The sequence below is a fragment of the Pinus tabuliformis genome, chromosome 6, assembly GCF_031772625.1.
Source record: "Pinus tabuliformis cultivar Carrire ecotype Pingquan chromosome 6, CPIR1, whole genome shotgun sequence".
In the NCBI taxonomy this organism is placed as follows: Eukaryota; Viridiplantae; Streptophyta; class Pinopsida; order Pinales; family Pinaceae; genus Pinus; species Pinus tabuliformis.
Window position 1 is genome coordinate 1,191,798,187 of NC_142292.1, and position 21,078 is coordinate 1,191,819,264.

The 21,078-nt window shown below is 34.7% G+C and overlaps 1 long non-coding RNA gene across 1 annotated transcript; it reads right to left on the minus strand.

Moving 5' to 3' along the window:
• Nucleotides 1-4,966: 4,966 nt before the first annotated feature.
• Nucleotides 4,967-6,039, minus strand: LOC149263018 (uncharacterized). Its single transcript, XR_016249606.1, has 2 exons — nucleotides 5,381-6,039; nucleotides 4,967-5,261 (listed from the first exon to the last, which is right to left on the minus strand). It is a non-coding gene; the product is annotated as an uncharacterized LOC149263018 (long non-coding RNA).
• Nucleotides 6,040-21,078: the final 15,039 nt, after the last annotated feature.

Here is a 21,078-nt window from a genome sequence, read left to right on the forward strand (position 1 = left end):
AGTTACAGAAGCCCTGATTCTGAGGTGAAATCAGCTGCCTTCTTCTGCCATGCTTACGCTTCACTTACGTGAACAAAGTTTGGGAAAAAAAGCAAAAATCATACTGAAACTACCCTTAATCACTACTTAAGAAGTCGGGCCCTCATAAATTCTAATATTAACACACTAAAGTCACCTGAGAATAGTTTGTTAAGTTACTGATGTTACTCTTAGTTATTTTTATTTCTTTCTTTATAAACTTAATGATTTGTGGCTTAAAAGGCCCGATGAAGTGTTGTGGTGAAACATAATTAATGGAAGACAATTAATTTCAAGAGATATATTCTTTTCTAAAAAAAAAGAAAACCACCAGACAGTTGGGACAGTTATTAGTTTTCTCTCTCTTTTCCCTAGAGAGGAGGAGGGGAAAAACCTCGATCTTAGTGGGAATATGATCTGGAGGAGAAAGAGGGAGCTAGAGGAAAAAGAGAGAGTTTGGACTGAGAACCTTGTATAGAAATGTCTAGGGGGCAGGACGCTACCAAATGAAGGTGCTCTTGAGTTGGGTTATGAACCAATGGAACCCTTGGAAGAACCCTGGAAGGGTGAAATTCTGGATTGGACCTAGGTGGTCTTGATGTTTAGAATTGTTTAAGCTAAGACATAGTCCTCTTATTGATTGGTTTGGAAGAAGCTTGGGGGAGAGACTCGACGTCATTTTCAGTCTCACGGTTGGGTGGTGAGATCTTCTTGGTAATTTCTTATGACAACAAAGGTTCAGATAGATAAGTACTTTCAAAACTTCTTTTTATTATTTCTTCTTGTTGGATGATTGAACCTAGGTTGTTTGCGGAATTAGAACTTTTTACAATAATTGAAGGAAATATTTGTTATTAATATTTGAAGTTTTTCTCTGATTCTGGAAAGAAAAGTACCCTATAATTTAAAGTAATTGTAACTCATAAAAAAATGAATCTATAAATCACTGTGGACTATTAGTTAATAGACAAGAGGCTTTAAGGTTCGAGAACTTGACTGCCAAGAAAAAAGTAGTTCAGAAACTTACTGTAAATAGTTACCAAATACAAAGAAGCAAACTTAAACATTCTATAGGGTATTAGTCAATTCAGGGTTGAAGAGAGGAAGTACCTGAGATTAACCTAGACTATGGATTTATTTCTTTGCGGAGGAAGAGCCTTGACGACTAAGACACAGGAAAAACATTTGAGGGTTGGATTTACGAGCTAGGAAACCCTAGGATTCAGCTTGCTTCCAATTAAAATCAGGAAAGAAAACAAGAATAAGAAGCAGAGAGTCTACAGGAGAAGGGGTCTTGTTCATTACATAGAAGGAAAACCATTCCAGCCATGAATAATATTCTACATAAAAGTACATTTTACTATTAATAAAATTTGGAACCAAAAGAGAACATTGTGGGCCTGTAAAGAGACTTAATCACTTCAAATTTGAACAAAAGGTGAAAGCGAAAGAAATATTGATAGTATATGAAAAAGTATAGTTATATTTTCCTCTACCTACTTGGAAATGATACAAGTCAAAATATATTCTCAAGCTACAACATTGACATGAAAAAACGAATACCTAGAATCAAGCCCTTCATTACTCAGAAATGTGTGCAATGACCGAAACAACTAGTTTAAAGCCCATGACAGTCCATTGGATGCACTCACAGTGATTTAATATAGTGCAACAATAATAAGGAAAAAACCTAGAATTTAATTAATGTAGAAATTCCTTGTAGATTCAAATTGCAGATTGTAATATGCTAAAACAATTGACTTGAATCTACTCTACTCATCAGCGGAAAAAACAAACAATCGACGAAATCACGAAGCATATAAGAGAAAGAATTCAATCAGGCATAACACAATAATTTTCTAGGGAAATCCACAGTTAAAAACCCCTAATATATGTATATTGCATTAATAAGAAAAATATGAGAAAATTACAATGCTTTTCTCAATCCCAAGCAACCTCTGCACTATCTCTATCTATCTCACTACTTCCCAGACAAGCTCAAGATAATAATTAGCCAATTATGCTGCTTGCCAAGCTCCTATTTCCTTGCGTTGTTCCCTTGGGAATTAGCCCATATTTAATTGGTAAATTCCACAATTATGAATTGTGCAATCCTCATAGGCCTTCCTCTTATTTCATGCACCACATGTATAATTCATATGATTATACAACTGATAGTACACTATCCCTGAACTCCAATCTCAACTGGGTCTTTCTCTAATCTGACATGCATGAGTTAATTATGAGTGAATCTTCCATTTACTGGGTGACCACTACATGTTACACCCCACTACTGCATGTTACATCCCACTACATTAAGTTACACCCCACTACTGCAGGTTACAACTCACTACTGGATCTCCCACTAATTCCTCCATTAGTTGGAACTAGTTTAACTGACTTTAACTCAGTTGGACTGAATTAAATAATTACAACTCAAAATAAACTCAACTAATGCTCCTAATTGTAGGAGACACTCTACATGAATCTAGTTAGACCCTCAAATCGAATTAACTGATCTAATTAAGTCAAATTAACTTAGTTAACTATTACAAGTTGTCATGAGATGTGGAATTAAATTTAATTCCCAATTTAATTCAAGGGAAAATTAAGTTAGGATTTTCTTGTTGATTTTCAACAATTAATAGTATTTCAGTCTTACAGAGAGTAGTCGAGGCTATAGTCACCATTAACTATCACGATATCTACAGTCTTGAATGATTACAGAGCTTAAACAAAGATTGAAGCACTATAACGGTGTAGGAGGGTTGCCAATGATGCATAAATAAGTGTCATAGCCTATGTAAGAGAGTAAACTAAAAACCCTTAATAATTGGGGTGAAATGGAACATGGAAAGAAAAAGATGAACCCGCGAGTCCTTCGCTCACGACAATAACTTAATCTTCTGAAAAATATGGAAAAATGGTGTAGGAAACCCTAACTTGGCACATGTAAAACATGCAGTTAGATAAGAGACTTCAAAAGATGTCAACCATAACTTAACAGCAGAGGGGAAACATCTTACCTGTAAAAAATGAATTTGTAATTCAGTGTGGACTATTAGTTAATAGATAAGAGGTTTTAAGGCCTGAGTGCTTGACTGTCAGTGAAACAACAGTGCAGAAACTTACTGTAAATAGTTACCAAATACAAAGAAGCAAACTTAAACATTTTGTAGGGTATCTGTCAATTTGGGGTTGAAGAGAGGAAGTATATGAGATTAACCCAGACTATGGATTTATTTATTTATAGAGGAAGAGCCTTCACGACCAAGGTAGGGGAAATCATTTGAGTGTTGGCTTTGTGAGCCAAGAATTCCTTGGATTCAGCTCACTGCCAGTTACAATCAAGAAAGCAAACGATAAAAAAAAAAATGAAGAGTTTACAGGAGAAGGGGTCCTGTTCATTACATAGAAGGAAAACCATTCCATCCATGCATAATATTTTGCATAAAAGTATATTTTACTATTAACAAAATTTAGAACTAAAAGAGAACATTATGGACATGTAAAGAGACTTAATCACTTTAGATTTAAACAGAAGATGAAAGCGAAAGAAATATTGATCATTTATAAAAAAGTGAAGTTATATTTTCCTCTACATACTTGGAAATGATACAAGTCAAAATATATTCTCAAGCTACAACATTGACATGAAAAACGAAATACCCAGAATGAAGCCCTTAATTACTCAGAAATGTGTGCAATGACTGAAACAACCATTTTAAAGTCCGCGATAGTTCGTTGGATACACTCATAGTGATTTACTAAAATACAAAAGTAATAAGGAAAAAACCCAAGGTTTAATGAATAGTATTTATGTCTTACAGAGAGTATCCAAGGCTACAGTCACCATTGACTATCAAGAAATCTATAGTCCTAAATGATTACATGGATTAACAAAGATTGAAGCACTATAACAGTGTAGGAGGGTTTCCTATGCTGTGGAACTGAGCATCATGGCCTCTCTAAGAGAGTAAACCAAGAATCCATAATAATTGGGGTAAAATGGAACTTGGAAAGAAAAAGATGAACCCGCGAGTCCTTCGCTCATGGCCATAGCTTAACCCTCTAAAAAAGAAGGATAAATGGTGTAGTAAACCCTAACATGTCACATATAAAGCATGTAGTTAGATAAGAGACTTCAAAAGATGTCAACCATAACTTAACGACGCAAGGGAAACATCTTACCTGTAAAAAAATGAATTTGTAATTTAGTGTGGACTATTAGTTAATAGATAAGAAGTTTTAAGGTCTGAGTGCTTGAATTTCAGGAAAACAATAGTGCAGAAAATTACTATAAATAGTTACCAAATACAAAGAAGCAAACTTAAATGTTCTGTAGGGTATCAGTCAATTTGGGGTTGAAGAGAGGAAGTATCTGATATTAACATAGACTATGGATTTGTTTCTTTGCGGAGGAAGAGCCTTGGCGACCAAGACAGGGGAAAAACATCTGAGGGTTGGCTTTGCGAGCTAGAAAACCCTAGGACTCAGCTCGCCGCCAGTTAAAATCAGTAAGGAAAATAAGAAAAATAAACATAGAGTTTATAGGAAAAGGGGTCATGTTCATTACATAGAAGGAAAACCATTCCATACATGCATAATATTTTGCATAAAAGTACATTTTACTATTAACAAAATCTGGAACCAAAAGAGAGAATTATAAACCTGTAAAGAGACTTAATCACTTTAGATTTAAACAAAAGGTGAAAGTGAAATAAATATTGATCATTTATATAAAAGTAAGTTGTCTTTTCCTATACATACCTGGAAATTATACAAGTCAAAATATATTCTCAAGCTACAACATTGACATGAAAAACCGAATACCCAGAATCAAGCCCTCCATTACTCAGAAATGTGTGCAATGAATGAAACAACTAGTTTAAAGTCCACGACATTCTGTTGGATGCACTCACAATGACTTAATACATTACAACAATAATAAGGAAGAAAACCCATAATTTAATTAATAGTCTTTCAGTCTTACAGAGAGTAGTCGAGGCTATAATCACCACTAACTATCAAGAAATATATAGTCCTGAATGATTACAGGACTTAAACAAAGATTGAAGCACTATAACAGTGTACGATGGTTTCCTATGCTGTCGAAATGAGCATAATAGTATTTGTAAGAGAGTAAACTGAGAACCCTTAATAACTGGGGTAAAATGGAAACTTGAAAGAAAAAGATGAACCTGTAAGTCCTTCGCTCATGGTCGTGGCCATAGCTTAACCCTCTGAAAAAGATGGAAAAATGGAATAGTAAACCCTAACCTATCACATATAAATCATGAACTTAGATAAGAGACTTCAAAATATGTCAATCATAACTTAACGTGCATGGGACACATCTTACCTATAATATTCCTTGTTGAGCCATGCCATGTTTTCGATCCTTCTTAGGGGTGTAAGAACCCAAAGAATTAGTGAGCAGGCTCCTCCTTTCTATAACAGTAATTCAATTAGAATGAGATTTCTATAGGACGAGTTTCAGAAGTTAGTATCCCACAAGATACCTCCAGACCTGCGCCTTTCCTCTTGCTATACCAGTGTTGAAGACAACTGGACCTGTAAGGGAAATATGACAGAGAACGGGTCAAGGGCTATAGGAGGGTTGATGAACAAATCAAAAAGCTCAGTATGTTAAATTGAACTAGAGCAAAGTGTAATCACCTAAAGGAGAGAAGCCACACTTTTTCAAAACTCTCACCACCATGAACCAGTTGCAGAGCGCCGAAAATCCTAGCTCACAGAGAGAAAATGAAACAATGGTCTCGGAACCCGGGATGGAATTAGTTACCACAAGTAAACCCTGATTAACCTTGATTGTCAAATGGCCTAGGAAAAAGGGGACGGTGGATACGGTTCTAGGTGCCCGGGACATGTATAATCTTCTGGAATGCGGTACATTAAAACTTAATATGCCAAATGTGCCAAGTACTTAACATTGGAAGGGGTGAACTATTGCGATATTGAGTCATAAGTCTAAGTCAGTGGCATGGGTTTACAACCGAACTTTAGAAACTCTGCCCTAAGGGTTAATCAAAGCAACTGTAGAAGGCTAACAACATTAACTATCTGAGGTATAACTCATATAAAACTTTGATGTTGTATGAAAACATTTATGTGAATTCCATGTGTAACAAAGTATTGGTAAATGTATTTTTTTTTTAACAATGTTGTGTCTTGAGTGCATGTGGGTTACAAGTCAAGCCCTCATAAATTCTAATGATAACAGATGAATGTTGCTAGATAATCCACTTTCATGTTCAAATATAATAGAAATAATTTAATTTAAAATATCAAGAAGTTAAATGTTTAAATAGTGTGGAATAATCTAATTTAAAATATTTAAAAGATAAAATGTTCTTGATAAAATAAAAATGGAAATAAATTCCCCATTTTTTTAATAAAATTAAATTTAAAATGAAATTACATTATTTTTATTTAATTATATTGATTTATAAATTTATAAATTTATATAATCTTTAAAATAATTATTAAATAAAAAAATCCAAATTTAATACAAATGATGAACTCTTTCTTAATCCATTATCATATTTTTTGTTTTGTTTTGTTTTGTAAATCAACATTCTATTCATTCATCAGAAAATAAGTACATCGGTAGCAAAATGCAGGTAGTCTCACCCTGACCAGGTTTGTTGACTACTACGAGCAACATATGACAAAGAAACAGAAAGGAAACTAAGGACACTGTCCACAACCTAGGAGGCCAGAAGCACCAGAAAACACATAAAACTAGGAGAACACCTGTAACCATGCTAGTCGTCTGACATAATTGAAGTTGGGTTGTCCGGGGCTGTTCCAGGAGGAGGCGAAGGGAGGAAAGAGCATTGGACATGTTCTTTGAAGTGATCCATCCAGGACTCCAGCTTCTCTGTTAGCAAATTCTGTTCGCGCCAGACCACCACAACTCATTCTCGGACATGGCACTGAAAGTAGTGCATTTTGTTCAGAGTAGTTATGAGTTATGTGTGTTCTTCCTGGCGGATCCAATCTGCCGTTTCTAGCCACTCCAACATTGATTGAATTAGATCCCTGCAATTCTCCAACAACCTTGATGAACTTTTCTCAGACCTTGCGCCACATGCCTTGCATTCCCTCGTCGACACGTCTCTTCACCCCACTCCCTTACCGAGGTTGTCGAGTGCGTCCCCCACGCCCGATCACCGAGCCACCTCGACCCCGACCACTGTAGACTCCAGATGCTACCCGCCTTGAACAACCAACTGTCTTGCCACCCCGGCCAACCCCAATTTTCTCCCCTTCCATAACCATCGCCTGTAATTGAGGCCCCCGACCCCCTTGTCTAGCCGAGCTATGCTTCACTGGGGAGGAGGACCATCCAAGACGAGGAACTGGATGCATTCTTGCAGAACCAGATCCGGTCTAAGGAGGCCTAGAAAAGCAACTGATGGGGGTGCAGACTACAACGAAAAACCCCCAAGTTTTCCCTTCCCTTGCCGACAAGGCTCCACACAACCAGACCCACCAAAACCTGCCAATAGGATGGAGCTGAGCACACTCTCCACCACCCTCGTGTTGACGCTGGACAACAACAAGCCAGCCTACCCAGAAGCCTTGCCACCACAACCCCTGACGCAGAGACCGTTGAAGTTTAGAAAATCCCGGAGAGGAGATGCGCAGGGGGGCAAACCAATTGGCATGCAAGCATAGAGAAGAGTCCTCCCACATGCACCAAAACCACTGTATAACCTCAAACTCCAGAGGCCACGCTCCGCTCACACATGAAGGCGCTGAATGCCACACACCAAAGAAGAAAGTTACCACTACATAGACCCAAAAACCAAGGAGGGAGCACCAGCGATGGGGTCACCACCTTTCCCACATAATAAACCTTCGTCGTTTCCTACTCCTGCTCATAGAATACCCATAACACGCAATGAGTTGGGACCAAGCCCAAATACATCCACCACCCACCATATGTTGTCATTGAACGTCACCTCCTGCTCGGGTCGAGGCTGATTGAGATTTCCCACGGATCACCTTAACTCCTCCTGTACATAGGTTAATGTGAGAGGACGGGGAGGCTAGTCCTCGAACCTGTAGCCAAGTGGTGACTTTCATCACCCACGCATTGCTTCGTGTGTCCGGTTCATTACCCCCATCGGGGATTTATCATACTAAAAATTAATAATATAATTTAAAATAGATTCATTTAGTACTCTACATATAGAGTGCTTATGTTTCTTATATTTATGGGTAACCCTTTTCTTCTTTAAAAAAAATTCAAAGTACTGAATTCTTTTTTGGGAATTTTTAGCTCAGAAAAATTGAACTATTCTTTTAAATAATGATAAATCCATAATTCATTGGAGTAAGTTTTTGGGTTTTTTTTTTTTTAATTGAAAAGGTATAAATCCTTGTTGTTAGATATAAAAGATCCATTTTAAGTATGGATCTAACATGAGCCGAGAGGGATCAAATTTCTTCATGTACAAACTTATTTAGAGTGTAAAATATAATGTGTTATTTTTCATTGTTTAAATTGTATTTTTGAATGTTAAATAAGTATATATAAGACCAAATAAATGTTTTAACCATAAAACTTAATTTTTTATGATATATACATTATTTTTTTAAAAATGATATAAATATATATGCAATTGACATTAAAATATTTTACATAACATGTACATCCAGACATTTTATGAAGCAAATTAAAATGGTATTTTATTATTAACATATTTTTAAGTATATGTCAATATTAATTAGTCTTAAAATATTTTATCAATAACCAATTATAATATTTAAACATCTTACTTCTAATTATTTTACAACATTTTTTTTTACTACAACTGACATTATTTTTCTATTTAGAACATAATTTTTAACTTTTATTTTTATTTTAAAGGGGAACTGACAGACATACAAACCTACACATCCACCTCATACTGGGATGTAGAATGAGCCTCATCGACATTATTTTTCTATTTAGAACATAAATTTTAGCTTTTATTTTTATTTTAAAGGGGAACAAACAGACATATAAACTTACACATCCACCTCATGCTGGGCTGTAGAATGAGCCTCTCCGCTCAATAATTTTAAACATAATTATTTATAGGTATAATAATTATTCTTTATTAAATATAAGCTAGAAAATAAATGTTGAAGAGGTGGTCATGTATCTTTGCAAATTAATAGATTGTATATATAATTATAATACTTTTAATAGTTATTTATTTATATACATAAGTTTTATTTTGTGTATTCATGATAATGTGATATTTGTAAAAGGATATTGTATACTAAGGACTTAATTATTTTTAATTAGTGATTTAATCATTATGATATGTGTTTGTTAGGGTTTAGTTATTTTATTGATACAAATATGATTTCTTAGGCCACTCATATGTTATGTATTAAAAAAATCATTAATTTTAAAAATTAAAATTTAATTATTTAGATAAGCGTGTATATTTTGGAATTGGTTTTCAGAATTTTAATTTAATTATCAATAATTATTAGGTGGATGGTAGGGACACTTTGAACAGGCCCAGGGAGATGGCAAGGATGCCTCTTGTTCTGTCTACAGACCAAAAGGAAATTAAAATATTCTAAAAGCAAAGATGATTCTATAATATATAGAATACATAGGAGTGGTTGGAGTGCATTGGACCATGGTCTATGTATAGATCAGAGGGAGTTTCAAGACAATTGGTCAATATTTGATCGCCAGCATACCCTTATACGAGTATGAAATGCAACACATCCCAGAGTTTCAATCACACACTCTAGATGGAAAATTGGGTGGTTTATATCCCAGTGTTATGCCACTATTCTTGATATCCTTGTTGAAGGAATTCTAATTTGCAATTCTAGAAGCTTTAATTTGCCATTGTATTTCATGCTTCGCTTGTATAACTTATAGTTATATGTTTTAATATCTCTTCCACTGCATTAAATAGAATTATAGGTTTATCTTCACAAACAAAGATTGTAATGTGTTGAAATGGAGTTGGCCTTGACTAGCAATGCCATTTCTATGTTGTTGAATGGCTCTATGGAAATTCAACCACTGCTCCATATAATTAACATCAAATTTGTGACCTCATTAAGAACTACATCCTCACGCTTCCACATTAACCTATCTAATGGAACACATCACCACTAGACTCTGCTACAAACAACATTTACTGGAAAAGTTGCATCTGAAGACATCCAAGTCGGCTCGATTGTTTTTCTTAAAAAAATAGCTTGCATGGTCTTTCAACACTCTTCGTAAGGCCTAAAATTTGTCTTCAGTTTCCTTCGTACTTCTGTCTCTTTTTTCTCTTCTTGCATCACCCAAAAAAACTAATGAATACTAAATGAACTTCTTCTTCTTTCATTTGCACAAGGTCCATAAGAGTTCTTGAGCTTGAGGTTGTAAGATGTAGAGAAATATTGACTAAATACCCATCAACACAACTACATGCAAAGGAAAGCACATCCCAAACTAGCTCTTCATTATCACAAGAAGGTCCTCCCTCTACAATAAGTCCGACAAATACGTCCACACCTACAATTATCTCATTCAAGGCACTAAACCCGTATCAGAGATATTGGTCGATATAGGGTAGGGAAACTGTGAAGACAACATTAAGGACTTACAACAATGCACATGGCTCAGGAAGAGTCTTTGGCTTTGACCTCACTGATAAGGATAGAAATGAACTTCACCTTTTTGCATTCACTGAGTTGGTTGAATCCTTTTATAATCTAATCCAAGTTGGGCAACTATACATTGTTTCAAATGGCACGATAAAAGAAACAAACCCAAACTACAACCATCTACAGAAGAAATGGGAGATTTTTTTGTTTGATACATCCACTATCAATCAATGTTTGCACGACGATCCAACTTTTCCTTATCAATGCTTCCATTTTAAAAGCATCAATGAAATCAAGTCCACAAGATTGAATATGAATGTTGATGTTATTGGTATTGTTAATTCCACCTCACCTGCCTCGATAATCCGAAGAAGGGATGGAACTGAAACACTTAGGAAAACCCTCACATTAAAGTACATGTCAGGATTTAGCATTGATGTAACATTATGGGGAGATCATTGTGACTCTGAAGGGAAGAAACTTGCTAAGTTGTGCTCCTTTGACAACCCACCAGTCCTTGCAATCAAATGAGGTTGTGTATCTGAATTCAACAGAATCACTATAGCGATTGTCTCCAACAACAATCTTATCATAAATCCAAACATTGAAGAAACTCAAGAACTTCAAACATGGTTCTGTGAAACAGGCTTCAATTCTTCCTCTCCATCTTTGAGTAGAAACTACAACATTGCTACTAGGCGACCCTGAGAATGGAAGACGATTCACGACATTTATTGCATGGAAATTTTCGAGAAAGAAATATGGGTTTCTGTTCGTGTAACTATAACTGCTCTTCAAATGGACGATTTCTACTTTCTTGCATTCCCATTGAGTTTTAATGGCAAGCAATGCATGAAAAAAGTGATGCACCATTCTAACAATATGTGGCATTGCACAAAATGTAACGGTGACTTCCTAGAATGTGACTACCATTACAAACTCATAATTGAGTGCATGACCACACTGGGCATTTAGACAATGTGATAGTTTTCAATGATGCTGGAAATGATCTCATGGGTGTTACAAAAAAAGATTTGTTTCTTCTTTCCCTTGAACCATCTGATGTCCAAGAAATTTGTGGAAGGATTTCAGATCGTCTTTTCCTCCTAACACTTTCCATCAAAACAATTTTTTTCAATGATGTTGAGCATTTACAAATAGTTTTGGTTAACTCCGAAGAACTTCATTACGACTTTGCATGCAAAGAAGTCCTCCAAGACATACAAGCAATGTCTGATGCACAATGATCTACTATATGTCACCTTTGAGATCTCTTCATGCCACCAAGGACCACTGCCATTTTGTACATGGAGTATCATATATGTATAAATCACTGTTCCATAGTCCCGTACAATATATCCATGCTTTTGTAATACACTGGTTCTAGCCAAGACTCTTCTTCAAAAAATTAAAGATATGTATGTTTACGCCTTTCAATTTAATATAAAATACATAACAACATATGTACAATGTCTACATGTCTATACATTGAATATTTCTTTTTATAACTATTCATGTTATCTGTCAAACATGTTCAATTAAAAGAAAACAAAATTTCAATATCTCAGTGTATTGATTGCGACATTCAAGGCTACCATAACAAATTTTCACACAAATCTATCATGTATCTTTGTAAACTTTCAAGCATGTCATGGACACACTCTTTTCCTAGCAATGATAGCTTTTTCCCTTTATTATATAAACTATTTTTAAAACGTCAAGATTCACGATTTATTTTCTATGCATGTACACTTCATTTATACTTCTCTATAATTTACTTATACCTCCATTCTAACAATAAATTATTTGTACTTGCTTAGATATTCCATCCAACAGTGAAAATGCATATAAAAATGCATGAAGATGCCTCCTTTATGTACAAAACAGAGACACAATAAATGCACGATAGTGACTACTTTATAAAAAATGCAAAAGCCCTTCTACCCCACCTACTTCCCTTCCCACCTTGTGTGCTGAAAGCCAGCTCACCTCACCTTTTTGAAACCCAAAACAACTCCCGCCTCAATGATGAAAATCATTGATTTTGACAAAGGATAGATAAACTTTCTCCCATGCATGTTTGCACGACATGAAAAGAATAATAAAGGCATGAAAACATGAATTCTACATGAAATATTTCTTATTTTCGTTGTTCCTCATCTAGGCATCCATATCATTTTTCTCATTCGAACAACATAGACCTCGACACACAAACACTTGTCCTTTCTAATTTAACACAATTTGAGGAAATTCTCATTGCATGTGTCAACCTGATTCTACAAGTTACTCATGCTCGTGGTGATAAATACAAATACAACGACCATACAATCATCTTCCCCCAAGACATCACTACTATTTCCAACTACTTACCTCATATGGTTTCCGAATTAGACATCCTCATTGTCAAAAGACACAATACTCCTGAAAAGGCTTATGAATTCCTTGTTTGTAAATCACGAGTAATGGCGGCACTTGAATACAAACTAATAAATGATCCCTATTACAAGGATGTTCAGCTCAACCCATCTACAATTAATGCTTTGCCAGATCAACCTACAAATATATCTTTTCTCCTTCATAGTGTAACCACCTCTTCAGTTGAACCCGATGAACTTGTAACTGATTGTAATTATGACCCTGATCTCATCCTCACTCCATTAGATCTCCAACCTTCATCTTTCGTTCCAACTCTCCCAAATTCATATACTGAACTTGAACACATATGTGCTTATTTACACTCGACTAACTCAAATTCAACAAACTCGCTTGATTGGCTTGCAATATCCCTATCCCCTGTAAATGAATACACCATCGAAGGCATTTTTGTCATGTTATTCACCACACTCTTCCCTACAGGCATTTTTGTGATTGCACAACCAAGAATTACAAAAGTTGAGATGCATGAATATGCTTTGCATTTAATGCACTACCATGATAATCGATTGGCCAACATCTATGATTCCATTACTTCTTATATAACATTCTAATGCACCATCGTAGCCAAGCAACTGCTGCCATATTCGTAAAAAATGCATTGAAAACAACTTACCAACAACTGTTTCAGATCTTCGACAATGTCTTTGTGATTTTCCAGATTCCAAATTCCTAGAACAAGTTATGCATTTTGGCACAGGTCTTCGAGGAACATGCTCTTACTGGAACAAACGACGATGTGAACTAATTGATCTGATCACAAAAATAGGAAGCCCAACATTTTTCTTCACCCTCAGTGCAGCTAATACTAAGTGGCTTGACTTACACATGCTCATGCTTGGCAGTGTTCCCTCAAATTTGAGAAATCTCTACCAATGGAGAATTCAAAACATAATAAAAAACCCACATATTACAGCCCAATATATGCATTGCATATTTACAATTTTCCTTGAAGAGGTTCTACAAAAGGGCTTCCACACACTTGATTATTGGTGTAGGTTTTCATCTAACCATTTTCTCCTCCATCATTTTTTACATTGTTAATATCCTTATTTTACAAATATTGTATTTTTTATTGTTTTCTAGATATGAATGGCAACATAGAGGATCCGTACACATACATGGATTCATTTGGATACAAGATGCACCAAATATGGACACTGTTGATTGGAACAATGAAACTGAAGAGTTATTTCAATTGGTTTGTAACCACTTGGAATCAACATCATCTCCAACATCACAATCCTGTGCTTCATCAATTGACAATCCATGATCCATTTCTTCTCGACACAAAATCGATCTTCACATTGTCTCCATCTAAAAATTATGAGGAGCTTGTCAACTGTGTGCAACGACACACAAAGTGTCATGAATCTTCTTGCCTTCATAAAAAGAACAACATGTTGACCTGCCGATATGGAGTACCATGGGAATTACAATCTGCATATTCAATCTTCATTGATGATAAAGGGTAGAAAATTTACATCCCTACTCGTAATGATGATAGATTGAACATCCACAATGTTGATTTTATCTCCATTTGGGGAGCAAATGTTGACTGCTAACCTATTCTATCATGCCATGCTCTATTAAAGTACATTTCAAAATATGCAAAAAAAGCAGAAACAAGATCATAAAGTTATTGTCAAATGTTATCACACCTCTCACAAACTGTGCCTCTAAAAGCACCTATCATTAATGTCGCCTGAAAAGTCCTAACAGAAACTATTGCAAACAGAGATATTGGGGCACAAGAAATATGCCATATGCTACAAAAACTACCACTTTCACTTTGTAGTCGCACATTCGTTTCTTTGAATGTTAACCAAACTGTTTTTAGACGTGTTTCCCTTGATTATGAAAACTCCCTCTCAACACCAAATTTGATTCTCGCATACATGAATAGACTTGTTTCATTAGAATCATTAACTCTCCTTGAAGTTGCATGTTCTTGGTCATTTTCTTCTCATGGAAAGCAAAACCAATGGAATCATTGTTCATGTCTTATCACGATATACAACCATTCCTTCTCCCAGTGATTCTTCTTACGATGCTTTCTGTTGGAGTGAACTAATGCTATATTTTCCTTTCCACACACTCCCTACTGACATTGGTTCCACTAATGAAGAAATAATTACACACTAGGAACAAAAAAGGGGACATATACACCATGGCATGTTCATCGAGAACCCAAAATCCCATAATACGCAAGCCTCGAAGATCCATTCACTCCTCTGGTTCCCCTCCTGACTCCATTGACATCGATGAATGGAAAATCCTTACTCAACTCCACTCAGGATAGAACATTGAAGTTGATGAGCTTGAAATGCTTGGCCATCGCAACTTTGATGCTAGCCATAATTTGTCACATACTACTATTCCTCTCGACTTGCAAGAATCTGCCATACATTTTATTGAACTCAACCGCTCAGCTACCCAAATCCAACACCATCACTTTTCAGACCCACACCAAAATTACTCCTTCTCTCCTAGCCAAAGAACAACTTTTGACATTGTTTTTACTCACTTCAAAAACACTGCACCAGACCCTCCACTCAGAATGATCATCCACGGAACAACTGGGATAGGGAAATCTCATTTAATTAGCAGTCTACAAAGAGAATTCTTGGCAAACTCTCCACCAGAAAAAAAACCCCTTGCTACTACTTGCACCTACTGGAGTTGCAACTTTCAACATAAATGCCCTTACAATCCATTATGCACTTCACATCCCTGTCCAAACAATGCATCCTCTTGAAGGAAAATCACTCCTAAACTTCCAAGAACAACTTCGCCATATAAAGTACATTCTAATTGATGAAATGAGCTTCATTGTACAAAAAATTATTTCCCATATTGATGAATTCCTGAAAGAAGCATTCCCTTTTGAGCAAAATACACCATTCGACAGTTGCTCCATTATCCTTGTTGGAGATTTAGGTCAACTATCACTTGTGAAAGACATTCCTCTTTATGTTGGAAAATCACATGGCAATGCACTCTAGCGCAGTTTCAACACATTCATTACACTTTCAACTATTTTTCGTCAACAAGGTGAAAGCAGTTCACAAGTTGCTTTCCGTCAACTCCTCACGAATCTTAGAAATGGAACACCTACTCAAGAAGACTGGAATCTTCTAATGTCAAGGAAAAAATCATATCTCACGCATGAAGAGCATCAAGTGTTTGAAGATTCCATGCACCTATATGCAACGAACCATTTGGTTGCTTTGCATAATAAAAGAATGTTAAAAAAATTGAACATGCCAATTGAAATATGCTACGCAGAGCACCAAAAACAAAAAAATTCTATTGCAATAGAAGATGAACATTTAGATAAAGAGGTCCTCTTATGCAATGAACAAAAAGTTATACTTACCAACAATTTATGGGTCAATGCAGGCCTTGTTAATGGTGCACTCGACAAAGTCATTTCAATATTTTATACACTTGACTCAAAGCCTCCAGCGTTGCCATGTTTCGTGGTGGTTGACTTCCACCAATACAGAGGGACACCATGGGACCTTTCACATCCAACATATGTACCCATTTCCCCCATTACAAGAGGTTCACGTCAGAAGTTTCCTCTCCGAATGGCATGGGCTTTAACAATACATAAATCATAGGGTATGACATTAGACAAAGCAACTGTAGACATTGGCAACAAAGAACGACAAGGATTAACATTTACTGCCATATCAAGAGTTAGATCATTGTTGGACCTCCGAATCAGACCAACATTTCCATTCTCATGCTTCTCACGTATGCAAGATAATCCATATCTCAAGTGCTGACAAAAAGAAGAATCACTTATCGCGTCAAAATCCCCACAAGAAAATATACTTCAATCACCCATATACCCTATCCTCTAAATTTACCCATGGTAAACATCTCTTGTTACTTAACCACCTTTAACATACAATTACTTATTATTGCATGTATCCACATATTGTTCTATTACTTTTCAGGAATTTTTTTTTTTCATATTTGCTTGCTTTGTTTAAAAAAAAATAAAAAGTACTCTTTATATACATTTCCAATAGCAGTGATTATTTCTCTTTATGTTCATGACCAACAGATATGGATACAAGCTACCTGTCCACACTATATGAATATTGCTGAGAAATTCAACAACAGGAGCTTACTTTACAAGATATACAAAGCAAGATGATGCCACCACAATCCCTATCTCTCTACTGTCTACGACCAACTATTACCTTGCTTCACAACATAAGAAGACTCTTGAAAAAAATTATTCACATCCATGAAAGAGACACACAAAGGAAAATATGAGATGACTGGCAAGAACGCCTTTCACATCTTGACATCACAATAGATATTAATTGGTGTTGTTGATGCCATGCATCATTTTGTATATATGATTAGTTGCTCACTATCAATGACATCTATATATATATCATTTGTATATATTACAGTGCATGCTTAGTTATGCCATCGCTTTAGCGTTTGAATACTATATTCTATTTTGTTTGCAAACACTTGTAGTGATTTTGGAGTCATCATGTTCATGTGCTAAAAATTGTTAATGTGTTTTGTTGTTATACAAAATTAAATAAAGAAAATCGTTTTCAAAAAATAGATAATTACCATCACACAAATTAACAATATTCTGACTATATTTGATTATTCATGGCATCCATTTCTTTTCAGAGTTTTTCTTTGTTGTACTTTTAGATGTAATGGAAAATCACTTAAATAAAAATTCCACTTGGCCAAATACAGTTAACCTCTAGGTAAGTAAGGATGAGGGTGTTGGTATAACAACAGTGCTAAATTAGATTTTGCACAAGGCCCAGGAAAAGTGGCTAGGCCAGAAATAGTTTTCAGCAATAACTTCCATTAAGAAACTACAAAGTTTATGCTAAATGATTTCCATATTAAATCCTATTGTCAGGCCACCATTTTAATGCCTGCTTCTTAAAGCACTAATATGACTAATTGATACATAGCATACGTAAGCCAAATCTTTCTTTTGGTTAAAGGCTCTGCAATAAAAAAACTATTATTTTGTCATGAAAGTTGTCTCGCTGAATAGTCAAACTGATTTCAGTCTCTTTGAGAGTTTGCTACTTAATGTCGTTTTTTTTTGTGTGTTTACTTAGAGTTTGTCTTTTTTTTGAGCTTCAGGTTTGTAATGATAACAACCCTTAGCTGTAGAATTTTACTTACGACAAACATAAGTTTTCACCCATGAATATGTAAATAGTTAGAGTTTAGGTGCCGCCAGATACCTTCGGTCTGAAGGTGATTGTATACTTCTACTCCATGAATCTTGGTTGTAATCTTTTAAGGACTTTTTGTAAAGGCTCCAAATTTTGTGACCTTGGAATTCAATACTGTTGAAACAATTCTCTAACCTTTTAACTGTATAACTGGTATATTCACATCACAACCTAAAACCTATATTTAATATAACAATTGCTATTTAAAATCATATCACAATTTTTCCAATTTAGGAGTCCTATCAGGGTCTCTTTGCACCTTTTGGGGCAATTGCTAGTTATTATGAAAGAGAATAAGGTTTATGGATATGATTGGTAGCTCGTGTGATGGATATATGGTTCATATATACACACAGTAAATTGGTAATTTTTTTTTTTTTTTTTTTTTTTTTTTTCTATAGAGATATTTATTTAGTTAATCAAATTATAATTTTGAAAAAGCTTAATTTATAAAGAATTTGGGAAAATTTTACTAGATTGTTTCAATGGTCAAAGTAAGAATTTGGGAAAAACTTACCAAATTGTTTCAATGGTTAAAGTTTTGTTTGATTGGTAAAAGTACATGTTTAATATAATTTTATTAGTATTAAGTTTTATGCCATGTTAAATATGTGAATATTTTGAATAAATATTTTATTCATTATTCATTAAATAAATAAAATTCAAACAATAATATTTTATATTATCTATTATTATATTTTCAATAAGGTAAATTTAAAATAATAATAATAATAATAATAATAATAATAATTTTTTCATAAATGGAGTGTTCACACAAAAGGTTGAATATTCAAAAATTATTAATAATTCAATCTCCAAAAGTTTTAAGTATTATTCTGATCAATTATGAAAACCTACATATTGGAGTCATGAATGTTGCTAATGCATGCAATAATGGTTAGGGTTAAAGGCTAACTTGAGCTAATAAATACACCATATTCACAATTACCTAGTCAAAGAACCACCAAATTGAATAGTGTTAGTATGAATGTGTTAGCCTAAATATGAGTGCTAATATGAATGTGCTAACCTAAGTCATGATAAAAGGGAGCTTGTTCAAAATATGTTTATATATGTGAGAAATTATCTATATTGAAGATCATCTTTGCATATTGTTAATTGGGCTTATCTTGGATGGTTTGGAGGAATGATTGTGATACTCTCCACCTAGGTTCAATTCTTGTAGGTGACTTGATGAGCTTTGTTGTTATGGTAGTCTCATTGTATATTCCTCATATAGAATATAAAGATATTTTCCATGTGATAAAAGATTAGTATAACAACTACACAACAATGAACTGTGTAGTTGCCAGATGCAAGCAAACTGTATGCAGATCCATTACAGATTGTGTGAGTTGGAGGACCATTATGATGTTGATTTGCATGCCCTCAACCCGACCTGTCAGTCACATATCTTGCTTGCTATAACTTCCTCGCAAACATCTATAGCATGACATGTTAAAGAGAAACTAGACGGTTGGCATTAATAGAAAAAATAATGTCTGATAGATGTAGGCCCATTATAGACTGTGTGAGTTGGAGGACCATTATGATGTTGATTTGCATGCCCTCAACTCGACCTGTCAATCACATATCTTGCTTGCTCTAACTTCCTCTCAAACATCTGTAGCATGACATGTTAAACAAAAACAAGACTGTTGGCATTAATAGAAAAAATAATGTCTAACAAAAAATGACTAGGAAGTGCCTGTAGAACATCCCATTATTTTAAAATCAAATTGCAAGGTCCATACCCCGTTAGAATCTAATAATACATTCTTAAATAAATTTGATTGTGGGAGTGTTTGACTCCTTCGAAATGTACTTTAATTTTGATCATGGTGTGTATTAATGTTCATTTTGATAATGTTAGCGTAGGTAGACAGTTATCTCGTGAAGGGAGGGCAACATATTACATTGCATGTTAAGTTGGTGTTTGTTTATTTATTTATCAAAGTGTATTTTTGTTCATTTATGAAATTGTGCATTTTATTTATTTGATTAAGTTGTATATTTCATATGATTAAGTAATATATACGTTAATTCATAATGTGTAAATTAGTTCTTTCTTGTAGCATTGCCATTGTTCATTTATGAAATTGTGCATTTTATTTATTTGATTAATTTCATATGATTAAGTAATATATAAGTTAATTCATAATGTATAAATTAGTTCTTTCTTGTAAGATTTAGGGTTTGTTCAGGAAAGACATAAAGGGTGGGAGTTATTTAAGAAAGATAAAAAAAAAATATGTTATATAATTACAATATGTGAAGGGAGATTCCAAATGCATTCACTCTTGTGAGTTGGGGTTTTTGAAACCATGAATATTAGGGAAATTATAGAAACATTGACAATAAAAAGATTACTCAAAGCCATGTTTTCATGGTCATGATACTAGTCAAGATGAAATAAAAGGAGATTGAGAAAGGGAAAAATTGTCAAAAGATACCTTGATTGTCTTTTTTTTTTCCAATTATAAGTGGACTTGGTAGCAAAATCAACAACTTGGTTCACCCAATCATCAACATACTCCCCAAAGGGGCCCACTATAATTAACTCCTTTACTTTTAATGCAAGCACCTTATCCTCAAGTCCACATAGGGTACCAAACTAAGCTTTACTACATGAGATGTTCTCCATGTTTCCACCACAAACGATATCACCTAATTCTTAAAATAATGATTTCAAGGCAATGAGTAAGGATTTTAAATTCTACAACCATTAACATCTTGAAAA